The following is a 14,041-nucleotide window of genomic DNA, read 5'->3' as shown; positions in this document are numbered from 1 at the left end:
GCTGGTAGGTGCAGGAGATAGCTCAGCTGCAACGCATTGATCTGTGTACCACAGGTTGCAACTGTTCTGTAATTATGCATTTTATTCTGAAAGCATGGCTCATCATACTTTGGCATATTGAGACACACATTTGTGATTTGGTGGAAGCAAATGTGCTCTACAGTATACAATATGTATGCAAATAAACAACAATTTCACATGTGAAAAAACATCACACAGCTTTAAAACTAGCCTATGGTTTTCCTTGTCTTATTCTTCACCAACATATAATAACCTCAACAAATGAAACTTTGCACTTAATATGACTTTTTTTTTTCTTTAATTATGAGGTTAAAGCAGGGCTTAAGTTTAAGCTTTCTCATCTTTCTCATTTAATGGACCAAATTAATCTAAAATGTCCATTACATTTTTGTATTTCCAAAAAAATATGCAGCACTAATCTACCTGGAGCTACTTTGTGTACTTATAAGAATAGCATTTCTATATATAGTTTAGTATACATAAATAGATTTTAACATAATATCACAGTCATATTCTTGATTACAGGTCATGCATGGTAACTTCTACCAGGTGTTTTTGGTTACACCTACTTTAGATTTCAGGCAGATAATCTGCTTTCAGGCAGGAATGGCAATGAATACTGAGCATTGTCTGGTTTCCTGTTCTTTTCTGGTTTAAGATGCTGTGATAAGAGATTCCAGGCCGTGTTATGACCATCCACACTATAGATACCACCTTTCCCTGCCCCTTTGCCCCCTGGCACTTTATTTCTTTTGGAAAAACCAGTTGCCTTCAATTAGGTGTACTGAAGGAAACAAGGCAAAGGAGAAAATGTGAAAAGAGCTACTTACCATATTTTTTGGTTTCCAGATAGGATAACCCAGAATGCAAGGTCTTTTAAAAAATAGAAAAAGATTGCATAGAGAATTTTTTTACACTATTATTTTTCCTTTGTTTTTCTGTAGTCAAATGAAGAAAAAGAAGATAAACTAGAAAACTGAACTCTAAATAAAAGGGGCTTTTTTATTCTTTGCAATTGAAAAAATTGTGTTGTGTTCTAAAAATATTATTCAAACTGAAATGCTCATTTCAAACAGTCTAAATAGAAATGTGTACAATTTCATAAATCACTTCTGCACATGGAAAACTTCAGTGTATTTTAGGGATTAACATTTAAGCCTCTAGTCTGGATATGGGCTGGTGTCTGGATCTGCTAGAGGCTCCATTGAAGAATTATTCTCTTTGGGTGGGAGCTGCTGCATTTTCTGCCTGTGGAACATCATGTGCATTCACATGCTTGCAGGAGAGTGGAAAACTTCTCCCATCCCTTTACAACTATTTTGTGAGCAGAGTCCTGCAGGTCCAAATAAAATGAAATTATGAACAGGTAGAAAATAACACAATTTAACCACATTTGCCTCAGGGGAAAAGTAAGAAAGAAATAAGTCTGCATGCACTAAACTTCAAATTCAAAAAGAATTTACAAAAGGAAAAAAAATAACAAGATTATTATAATTGGTGTGGAAACAAAGTTCATATTGTCATGATATGAAAGGTGTATCTTTGGAGGAGATGCAATATCTTACATGAAAAACAGCTATATCATCCAGTATGACACAGCTGTGACATCACCATGACCTAGACACAGTAGATCATCAACAATACAGGATGCTGCAATTTTCTGAAGTTTTTTAATTAAAATGTATTTATCTTGTTATTTAAAGGATTCTAGTGTCAAAGACCTTAGAAAGTGAAAAACTGTGATAGACTTATAAAATGTGCTGTTAGAAGGGGACATAATCCTTAGCAGATAAAATTTTAAGTCTGAAATATTAACACCTTATTGAATATGATTATTGTATTATTTGAAAAGTGGAAGATTGGTTTAGAGATTACAAGACTAAGGATAATATTTTAGAACTCTTTCCTTTGCAAACATGTGATAGAAGAAAATTATCTGTTGCTTTCCATGTGCTGAAAGATTATGAAATCCCACAAAATGTGGAAAATTTCAGCTCAGAAAAAGTAGACTAAACTAAGCATAAACGTCTAACTGTGTCCAGTACAGAATCTAATTTTCTTGCCTCTCTATTTCTGATTGTAAAGCTTTCTAACATCCAAGTGCCAATAATACATTTTTTTTTTTAGTACTTCTTCTAAATAGAGAGGGTCCAAATTTATAAATTTTCATCTCGTAAGCACAGAGCAGTGTACAGACTGGTTTTGGTCAATTTATACTGCATTTGCTTGTGGAAGTAGTAGACAGGTGGCCATTAGTCTTTGCAATCTAATGTTTTGTTCCATTTGAGAGGAATGCATAGGTAAAGTCAATACTTTAAAAAGTCAAGGAATAAAACTATTAACATTAAGAAAAATAATGTTGACTAAGAGATACCAAGGAATTTGTCAATGTGTATAATTTTTCCAATGGATTTTGATTGTACAAAGTGTCTTTTGTTGTTTTAATCAATTTTTTTTTTGTATCTGGAATTAGATGTCTGTAGAGAGAATTTAGAATTAAGGTTTATGATTAGCAAAAGAACCCTTGGTACAATTTTGAAAAGTTAATGGTGCTAGTAGGGAAGAAGAAGTGTCATAGAACAAGGATATAGATACATGCTGTGATAATTTTTATGGGGCTAGTTCTCATTCAAAAGAATTTGGCCACTCCAAAGGAGACTGATATGGATGAAACACCTATTTAAATCAACCAGAGTGTTTCTAGTCACCCAATGGGAATTAAGCAAGTCTGTGGGAATCCGAGCAAGTAGATATGGATGTTTTGATGTGTGCTGCAAACTCACACTGAAATCTCCAGAAATCTCTAACATTGAAGTAAGGCAGAAAATCATGTTTAATACAAGATTTGAACTACAGTTTGTGAAAGCCTGACTTTTTTCTTTTTATTTTTTTTTTTTACTGGGCACAGAAAAGAATATCTATTTTCTCAGAGGTAAAGTGCATGAAAATCCTTCTGATACTCATGTATTTTATTGTGCTGAAATAGACACGGGGATATTCAAATATCAAAGCTGTTATAAATGTTTGATTATTTTATTTATTTCCTTAAAAAAAATATTAAACTACTGGTACTGACATGCCCAGATGTCACAGTTATGACCAAGGTCAATTATGTCACTTGAGATGAGTGTTGCTGTGAGTCCTGCAGCCTTGGCTTCCTTTGCCATGTGGTCCAGATGCTGTGACTGCCATTGGCATGGTGGTCCCAAGTGTCAGTGCAGACAAGGTGACAGTATGGGGTCATGGAGAAGCTGTCCACAGATCAGTTTAAGCCACCCATAAAATGGTGGCAGAAGTAAAAGGTAGGAAATATGACTGATAAAAAGGGTTGTCTTTTGGAGAGACAATTTGTGGAGAGAGCACTTTCAGTTATATGAGTCCAGCAGAGTGTGAGACCTCTCAGAGCAGGTATAACTCCTACAGGAATACAGACGTTAGGTGTCCCTTTGGAAAGGAACCCTTTGGTTCCTTTCACATTGCTGTCTTTATACATAAATACCTGTGCTTAGGAGAGACACTGGCTGCATGGTGGTAGGTGTGCTGGTAGGGTGCAGCCAGCAGAGATACTGTGAAGAGCAGCCCAAGCAGTGCCTGCTCCCTGTTCCATCCTCAGCAATGTGAAGCTATGAACTGTTTTTCAGAGACCAGACATTAGGTCAGTGATTGGCTTAGGTAAAAACACTGTCAAGACTATTCAGTGTAAAATGTGGGACCCACTGTATACCCACAGTATACTGTTTGTACAGAAACATTCACAGCAATGTATAAAACAACTCAGTGTAATGTCAAACATGTATCTGTAACTTTGGTGTGATCTTAGGGTTTTTCTTGTGTATCTTCAAGTTAATAATTGGCTGTGCTTTGCATGTGTATGAACAATTATTTTTGCTCCAGCTTCATAATTACACCGTTCTTTCTCTTATGTTATCCAGCACTGTGAATTTAATTACTCCTCATCTTGAAGTAATTTCTGATTTATCCTGTTAGCTTTGCTCCAGGGTGGTCCCTCATGAGTTTAAAAGTGCATGGATTCAACTGTCTCCATAGTATCACTCCAACGCCATATCAAGCAATTCAGTAGTAATGTTTGACTATAGAACACAGCTGCATATTTAAAGAATAATATTAATTCAATACTTTTTGTTGCTGTGTGAGGAATTTGTATTTCCCCTCTATCCAAATGAATTCAGAGAATTTTTTATTACTATTTTTGTTTAATAGCATGCAAATCCAGTTGGTACTCAGTATTCATTCCAGGAAAAAAAATGAGGCAGTGAACTGGATTGAATAGGAAAGGAGCAAGCATGTGTTATGTGCATGTTGGGATACCAGGGGTTCATTCCCTCAAGACAATATGAATTCTCTTGCTTTTCAGTGAGTCAACACAGCAATTGTACACTGCCCTCAGGGTATGCAACGCTCTGCTCATTGGGCCAGAAATAATTTTTTTCATTCATATTATTCTTAGCAGCCCTCTTTGTTATCCTCTCAAAGGGAGTCGTCCCTGGGTATCACTGGGGACAGGACTATACAGCTGGATGAGTACTGTTCTACCAAACACAAGAAATAGAAGCACTTGTTCCAAAAATAATAGGGTACCTAAAAAGAGTGTGAAACAGAAAATCTTTTCTAAAATATTGTGACTCCAGAAGCTGGGTCAGCATGATGCACAGAGACAGTGATTTGCAGAACTGTAAAAACCTCAGTGAAATCACAGAAATTGCTATTCCTCACTCTTGTGGGGTGGGCACTGGAGGACTCATAAACCAACTCCCAGTCTGATGTGCTTTTGCCTAGGATTTCAGATTCTGCCTCCGATTATCATCTTCCTGTCCTGTTGCTTGTGGTTGCCTAAGCAGCCTGAAACTCTTTGTTTCATGAAGCATGAAACTCCATTTGTAAGTGGTAAAGTCCAAAGGGAAAAAGTGATAGATAACTTAAAATGCTGTGTGTAGTCTGCTGGAAAAAAACACCTATGCAGCAATTTTTTAATGAAATAATTTTTGATTAGACTAGGGCTATGCAGTGCATGCCATGCACTTTTCTATGAAGCTAGAAAAACAGCTTTAAAAAGGTTCTGAAAGTTAAAACCCTCAGCTGGGCATGAATGAAGGTTTGATGGTGGGGGTTTTTTGTTGATGTTTTTGTCCTTTTATGAAAAATTGCATAGAAGAAAGACCATAGTAAAATGAGCTTTGGAGATAGAATTGGATTGAATTGGATTTGAATCTTGAAAATATAATTTTTTCATCTTTTTCTACTTTCTGTCTTTTAACTGTTTGAAATCCTATATAGCTAAAAAGTATTAGTTTCACTGGGGAAGATTACAGAGTGAGGGTAGGAAAAAGAACAATGACACAATGAGACAAATATAGCATTTGTCCTAGAACCATGAGTTTCCAAGTTTTGTAGTTCTCTCTAAGGGTGTGTCCTTTCCACTCCCAGCATCTCAGCATCTCTTAAGCTTCATCCATTTTTGTAGCTGTACCCCTGAAGTCATGTGCCCACACCATTTCCATCTCCTATTAGTCACTTGCAAATATGTGGGGACCTCGCAATTGAAGGCCAATGTTTATATTCTAAGTTTAAAAGTATGTCCCTCATTATCTCCATTTGTAGGAGGGAGGAGATTTTTTTGGTCACAGAGCTAAAGTTGCCCATTCAAATGTGGGTTTGGAAAGGAGTCACAAAAACTTGAAGGCCTGGATGGGTCACTCGTTGTCCTGTTTATTCAAGAGCCACGTATGGTTTTCAGTCAGAAAAAGGAAGTAAGCTAGGGGTTTTTAGGCCTGGACCTGTAATGATTCGTTTTTATACTTTGCTACTGCAGGGGTCTTAATTTAGGAACATTTTAACAAAATCTTGGAGCTTAGTTCCACCATGTGCCAGGCCTACTCCCAGCTGGTGTGTTCAGAAAGCTGGCAACAAACTGTGAACTGCAACTGAAGCAATGCTTGTTGCAAAAAATATCAAGAGATTTGCAGGAGGCTTCAAGGGTTTGGGGAAAGCATATCCAGCTCCACAAGGCACTTGCACTTCCCTGTGCACAAGCAGCTGACTATACTGCAAAATGGTTCATATGCTCTGACAAAGTATGGAAAGGGTACCACACTGGTACCCTGCCCTGCACACATCCAGTTGTATTCATATTGCACTGTTATGTGTTAACCTTATATGCAAAAATTTGGTTATGCCATTTTGAAATCCATTTAATTATTTGCACCTCTTTTTCTGTCCAACCTTCTTGCTTAGATAAGTGATTTCCCACTTTAAAGGTTTTCTGATTCAATCCTCCAAAAATAACACTTTGGAATGTTAACTAGAAAACAAAAACAAAAACACCCCACATACCCCCCAAAAATATTTTGGAAATGTGGTGTGAAATCAGGAATGAGTTGAACAAGTTAGAAATCAATAAGGTCTTCTGTTAGACACAAAGCCTTACTGAACATCCTGTTCAGCTGTTCAGGTTTTCAGTAAATAGAAATAGACTTGTCTGGGCTCTGGTGTATTTTCTTCATCCAAAAAGATGAAGAGATGCTTTGGAAGCCATTTTTTTGACATGAATCTGGCTTTTCTTTTACTCTGATTTTCAAATAAATGACAAATTACTACAGGGCAATGAAACTAATTTCAAGTGAAAAAATGAAATCTAGAGGATATAAATAGATGCTCATTCCTTATTGATGATTCCTGAACATGCCATATTTTCTTAATAATGTGATAGCTTTTTTTGACTCAGATTTATTCTGAGTAACTTTAGATATTAGCTTCCTTAGTCTAATATTTTTCATGTTGTTCTCCTTACTACCATACTTCTTTCCAAACCTTTCAAATACCAATTTATAAATAATGACAAAAAAAATAAAAAATAAAAAAGAATAGCTGAATAGCTACCAGGTGGTTTCACTTGAGAAGAAGAAGAGAAAAATCTCTTAAACTGGCTATTACTAACTTCTTCAGTTAATTGGAAGATGTTAAAATTCATGCAATTTGGCTCTTGAAATGCAAGTGAAATAGTTACCAGAATGGTGTAAATATTTATAATTGCATTTTCTGAAAGTGGCTAGAGTAAGAACAGCAAATTTTATGAATTCTGAGTAAAAAAATATTTGAATAAGTATATGGAACATGTGGATTCAAGGACATTAATAGAAATTTCATTCTGCTGTTAAAAACTAAGATTCATGACAAAAATCTGTTCTTTCCCTGTTTTATGGTTGAATACAAACAGGGTTTTTAATTTCATCCCCATCTTATTTAAGTATCTTTTAATTTGAAAAAGTGTATTTTAAGGTCCACAGAATATTTGTAAATCTCTTTGTTCTTTAAAATCCTCGCTTAAAAGGTGTTTTGTTTTCATCTATCATTTCAGATATTTATTTTCCAAAACAAATCTTAATATATATAACACAGAAAGAAATCAACATGTATACTCTAAAGTATATACTATATACTTGTACAGAAACAAACTGTGGTAAAAGCAAAGAATTAAAACAATATCTGTATAATCTTATGGCTGATATGAATAAACAAATCCCAAACAATTGCATGCACAGCAATTTTCTATACAGGAATACCTATTCAAGACAAATTCATGGATTCTATGAACAGTTATAGATCCATTTGCTTAGTTTATTTTCACTACTATATTTTTATCCCAGATGGGAAGATAAAAGTAATGTTTGTAGCCTATTCTGAGGAGAGATAGGACCAGCTAGGAACATGTCACTGGTCTCATTTTCCTTGGTAGAGGCCCAGTTCACAGTGTGCTTTCAATATGTTTGCTCATCTTATTCTTACACATTTTTTTAAACCAAAACTATAATATTATGAAAGCTAAAAATCTGTGTTTTAAGGCATCCAAATGTTTTTTCACCATAAATGACAAAAATTCCCCCCAAAAAAACACCAAAACAAACAAAACCAAAACCAAACAAAAAACAAGCAAACAAAAAAAAACACCAAAAAAACAAAAAAGCAACCAAACCAAACTCTGCATACAAGCTTTAGATTAATAAAGATTTTTGCATTTTAGTAAAATTATACACTTTCAATGAACATCTAGAGAACAGAAAATATGATGAGGGAGGTGGAGGTGTGTTAACCACTAGTTTTCAGTTTTAACAACAATCAGCCATGCCTGTATGGTACAATTTATCTATTATTATCTTATATATTTACACAGCAAGGTGTCTAAATTTTTTCTACTTTTTTCTAGGTGTATTTATTAAAAATCATTGGTATGTCATTGTGAAGTACATGTATACATATATTTCAACCCAAATCATGTTGCAAACTTGATAAAAACAGTGAAACTATTGGATTGATGTTATAGTTCTTGAGCTACTTCTACCTTGAGCCACTCTGGCATACTCATACATCTGGCATTCTGCTTGAGACAGATTCTCAGCTTCTGCTCTGTTGAAAAAACACACTCAAATGAGTTTTAGAGAAATGAGAGATTAGAATCAGCAGTATATGGAGTTCTGTGCATTTTAAGATAGATCAGCCCACCATGACAGTGCTTCAAAGCCAAAACTTCAGTATTTTACAATAAATCTGTGTAGATTATTTATCAAGCCTTTTGGGGAAAAAAAAAAGAGTAAAACAGCCTATCCTGAAAACAGGGATTGATGTCCGCAATTATAAACAGTCACAGCTTGATAATATACTAGTCCTGCATTTTCAATTTAATTACTCATTGACAAAAGAGTAAATTATACCAATTTTCTTTGTCACCGAACATTCTTATTTTGGGAAAAAAAAGCCACCTACCAAAAAATTAGAAATTAGATTTCAAACTTAGGTATATATATATATATATATATATTAGAGGCAAATACTCTTCCAATATAAAGTTATTCCACCCATGAAAATTTATTTTAAAAAAACAAAATCAGTAGAAATGTAAAAAAGTGTAAGAAGGAACATTCAGAACATATATGCGCACATTTGCTAAGTAATAAGTGATATTTTAAGGTGGATACCTACACATGTCAATAAATAATTGTAAGATATATGGGTACAGAATATAATATTGCTTCCATTTTTTTAGAAGAGAGTAGTAAGTTCTTTTATTAAAAAAGTAATTAATGTTAGTTGTCGTTAATGACACTCAAAGGAGAAAAGTGAAACTTAACACTAAAAATCAATATGCAGGTGATCTTTAAATGTTCTCCTGTTGGAAACAGTATAAAATATTATATATAATATTATATATATATTATATATATACACATATATGATATACTATATTATCTATAATATATACACATATATAATATACATAATATAATATATACAGTGTAAACAGTATATATAGTTTCTTGCACATATAGCACAAGAAACTATAACATAAAAAAAGCATTTCTGATAAAATGTGATTGTCTTACAATCTATTTTTCTTGCAGAGATAGGAGAAAATTAACTTTGTAGCAATATGAAGGTAGAACTGTCAGAAACATGAAATTTTTAATACATTTCATTGCAATTATTTATAAATATGTTTAAAAGTACATAAAGAAGAGCAATACAGGAAGCTCTTTGTGCAAGCAACAATTTCTACTGTTCAGATGACTCCAAACACAGGCTATTTTTGCAGAAGTGGAATCAAAAATTAACTGACTCTATACAGCTTTCAAAAATTCTACACCAGAACTGGCTACATTGTCTGTTTCTAGAAGCCTTTTTTTTCTTGTTTGACTCACATTTTCAGGTTGAGGTAGTATCACATGTGGGCAGAATGCTTCCAAATAAGCATTCTGAAATCCAGGCCTGTCTTTGCCCAGCTTTGCCTCAGAATTCAAGGAGATTGAAATTCCACTAGAACTTTGGCCTTGCTTCTGTGAGAAAGTGCCAAACTATGAATGTTACACTTTTCTTTACAATTTCAGATCTAATAGATATAATTCATACTTCAACTGGTGCCAGGAAAATCCATGATCAGTCCAACCTCATTGATTTTTGAATTTTGATTAAACTCACAAAAAATCACATTATTAAATTCCATTAAATTCACAAATTATTAGTTTTATATATTCAAATGGGAAGAAAAAGGAAAAAGAATACACATCTAAATCTTCTGCTGTTGGCTTAGTTTTAATGGAAATGTATTTATGTCACCATAAAAGTAACAAATACTTTGCTGAAACAATTTCTGTGAAAAATGAAAATTAGAAACAGTTATGTGTTTCTTTTTTTCAATCAGTGCTTATTAATTGGCATTAATAGAAATTGTGTGTACACCAAGAATAGTGATTAAATCCCTACGCAACATAATGGCAGCAGAGCTTAGCAATAAAAGCAGTTTTAAATGAAAACTTGAAGAATATTACTCCTACATGGAATGGTTATTAAAGGCATGTTAAGAAAAATATTTGCATATTTTTCCACTGATTAGTAAGACAATAATATAATAAAAATAAATTAAAAATCTGTTTTTTCTCTCAAATAGTAAAAGGCTTTCCTTGAAGACAAGTATATTTTAAATAATCAACAGTGAACTATAAATCTAAGTATCAGCAAAAATCTGCTCAGTAGCAAAAGAAAGCCAGAGCTGCCTCTTCTGTAGACTGTTCTTCATCAGCATTTTTTTCCTTTACATTACAGTTGCTTTGGTGATCTAGCTCAATAGTTTCATGGGAAACCTCACATGCTGCCACTCCTGCTTTCCCCTCCACTTTTCAAAAATTAGAGAAAATTAGGAAAGAAATGCAACTGTAAGCCCTTTGCTTTTTTCCTGACACAGGTTCTAATTTGGTAATTTTCTAAATGTATCCTTTACACTTTGTTATTAGCATCAAGCATGTTCACATATAATGGCATTTTGAAGGCCAGATCTGCAGCACATGCAATTTTTGTTCTTAGGGATGCTAATTGTAAAACTTCAGGGAAAATGAAACCGATTATTTACAGTACTATAGAATAAAATTTTTAAATTTTTATGGTGGCAGTGCTGCGTTAAACCCAGTGACATCTGTGGGGTTAATAGTCCTTGCTGTAAGTCATAGGGGAAGCACCTACAGCTCCTCAGTAAAAGATGAAGTCCTGCCCAACCTGCCAACAAATGTATCATGGTTGGGGCAGCCCAAGGAATTTGCTTTGGACAGGGCTGAGAATGCAACTTTATCTTTTCACAAAATTACTTTTTCACCTTGGAAGAGACACAATTAATACTTTCATAAGCTTGGGGTTTTTTACCCACCTCACAGTGCAGAGCACTGCAGTTGTTTTTGCTCAGACCTAAAAATCCCCTAAACTCTGGAAAGCATTCACTTGCTAGATTTTGGGAAGAGATGAATGCCTGTGAACAGCCAGTTCCAGTGGAAAGTATGGCATAGCTAAGCAGTATCTTGTTCTGTAGGTCATCACAGCTTATTTTGCAGTGGTTTCTATCTCTGTAGCACTTTTCATCCTAAAAAGATTGAAAATATAATCATCTTCCCTGAAGTGCTATGAGGTAAGCAAACATTGTTAATCCTATCTGATTAATGGGAAAACTGCACAGCTGGGTATTCCCAGTCATAATGAAGTTGGTAAAACACAATTTTGCCTATGGAATGTAAAAGGTTTGTTTACACGTGATGTTTGCACCACTGTCACCACATAAACTACCAGCTCTAGGGTGGGTATAGGTGAACTGGTATGAAAATATTTCTGCTGGAATAGCTTATTTACATTTGATTATTGTGGCAGAAAAACTGTGATAGTAATACAGCAGAATCCATTCCACTATCTGTACTGATTATGCCATTCTTTGCTTAGGAAGACATTGTCCTCAACTATAATAATTTTGTAAATGTAGAGACATATTGAGACATGACCCTTAAGGGAAAAAAAGCAACCCAAAACATAGTAATGAAAATGTTAGACAGCTTTCATACTATCCTGTCTTTATTACTTTTTTGCTTGTAATCTAAGACCAGTTTTTTGTAGTGTGTTCTGTGTCTCACTGTTTTTTTATATTTTATACACTTTTATACATTTTAGAATGAGCAGGTAAAGACACAACCAGTTGACTCATTTCCATGCAACTGCTTTGACTGTCATTGTATTTGAACAAGTAATCTGTGCTGGTGGGTGGAAAACACATTTGGGGATTCTGTTTCTCTAATCTCAGGTAACCAGAAGATAGTGGCATGAGCTACCTCCAAGTTGCAAGTAACGGTTCCAATCGAAAATAATATGTTTTGGGGAACTATGGTTAGCTCTAAATGGTTTATATAAGTATTATACCAGAGCTAAGGAAAAAAGGCCAGGAAGGATTGTAATAGATGCTTTGGTTCAGCCTGCAAGGACAAGGCAGCCCTGACAACATATTTTAGAACAACACTCCTGCTTGCTCGTATTATTCCCAAATTACAAAGGAGAGAAGTAGCCTTCTGTAGAGAATATGACTTCTTTGCTTCTGAATAGAATTCTGAATTCTTTGCCTCAATATCAATAAAGCATTTCTTGATAAGATAAAGGTGGGAGACTTATACTGCAACCAGCTTGCAGGTCATGTAGATACCTTGGCATGATGATGGACTCCTCTAGATCTGTCCAAGTCCAGCTTCCTAATACCCTGTGCCTCTACTCTGCCTTTTGATGGGAATGCACATGGGGAAGGCAAGGGGCAGGCATTTGGGATACTTCCAGACCATGGCCTGGCATGGAATCATGCACTGATGTTCCACAGTTTGAATATAAATCTAATGGCCCAGGATTCAGCAAAATATCTAAACCCTGCATCTCATAAGTCACAGTTCCACATGGCACCACAGTTGACAGGTAGTTTCAAAAGTCTCAATGCTGAAGGTAAATTCCTTTTAAATGAAACCATTTTCCTAGGAAGAGCTATACCTATTGAGTTCTACCAGTTGTCATCTTAATATGTCAGTGCTGTTGCAATTTTATTATTAGAACTGCATAAAAAAGTAAAAATTAGTTTCAAAACTAAGAATATTATTAAAATGTTCCTAGGTATGTATTTTAAATCTGAATAGACAGCTAACTGAAGAACCATATCCAGTTTCCACAACCTCATTTGAAAATTTAATTTTGCTTGGATTTGGATTTTGTCAGAGTTCTTTTTCCACTGTGGTAATAATAGAGAATATCACAAATGAGAACTACTTTTTTCTTACTCTTAAGCATATCCATTAATCATCTGTCCTCTAGTAGCATGAATATTTAGTGGTCAGAAGCATTTTTTAAGACACTGACATGTCTGAAAACCATTATAAACTTTAACTTTTGAACAGTAATGATGTTCAAGATGAAGATTGCTCATGACAAGAAGATGAACATTCATGACATGTTCTCCTTGAAGAACAGCCACCTTTGATAGAAAATATTTCCCTGCCCTTTTCTAGTACTTGAATTACATGTTGCTTTCACTTTTTGTCATATCAGGATGTCAACCAGCTGGCTGCTGCCCAGTTTCTGTTAGCAGCTTTCTGCATTTTGTTAAGTCAGTTTCTCGGCAAAATTTCCTGGATGATTGAATACTCATCAGATAGGAGGGAAAAAAAAGATGTATATTTCAAATAATCCAGTTCCCCTTTTGTAAAGTAAAGTAGCACAGGTTCTGCTAATCAGGAAAGCAGAGTGCAACAACAGATGCTTTTTTACCACTTTGTTTACTATTGCCTGAAGCTCATCAGCTATTGCCTGAAGCTCAGCTTCAGAGACATGAATAGAGCAGGAGGAACTCCAAGAGCAAGGCTGTACAAAGATTGTTTAAACTTTGTGGTAGTGGGCCTTGGAACAGAAGTGTGGCCTTTAACCTCAATTTTCTGCTAAAATGGGTCATCAGTTGCTCACACCTGCATGGAGCTAATGGGCAGATATAAAAGCAAGTTCAGAAGTCAGTAACAGCAGCATCTGTCTTTTTTGCTTTCAAGTCTAGATGTGAGGTAAATTAACTCGTCTAAATATTTTACATTTGTACACTAAACATCATTAAAAAAAAAAAAAAAAGAGAATGTGTCTTTCACATGTCTTACATGAAACATGAAATAAATAACTTGCTTTG

The sequence above is a fragment of the Parus major genome, chromosome 2 (genome assembly GCF_001522545.3).
Source record: "Parus major isolate Abel chromosome 2, Parus_major1.1, whole genome shotgun sequence".
Taxonomy (NCBI): domain Eukaryota; kingdom Metazoa; phylum Chordata; class Aves; order Passeriformes; family Paridae; genus Parus; species Parus major.
The sequence above is the reverse complement of the archived record's forward strand: the minus strand, read 5'-3'. Positions refer to the sequence as shown.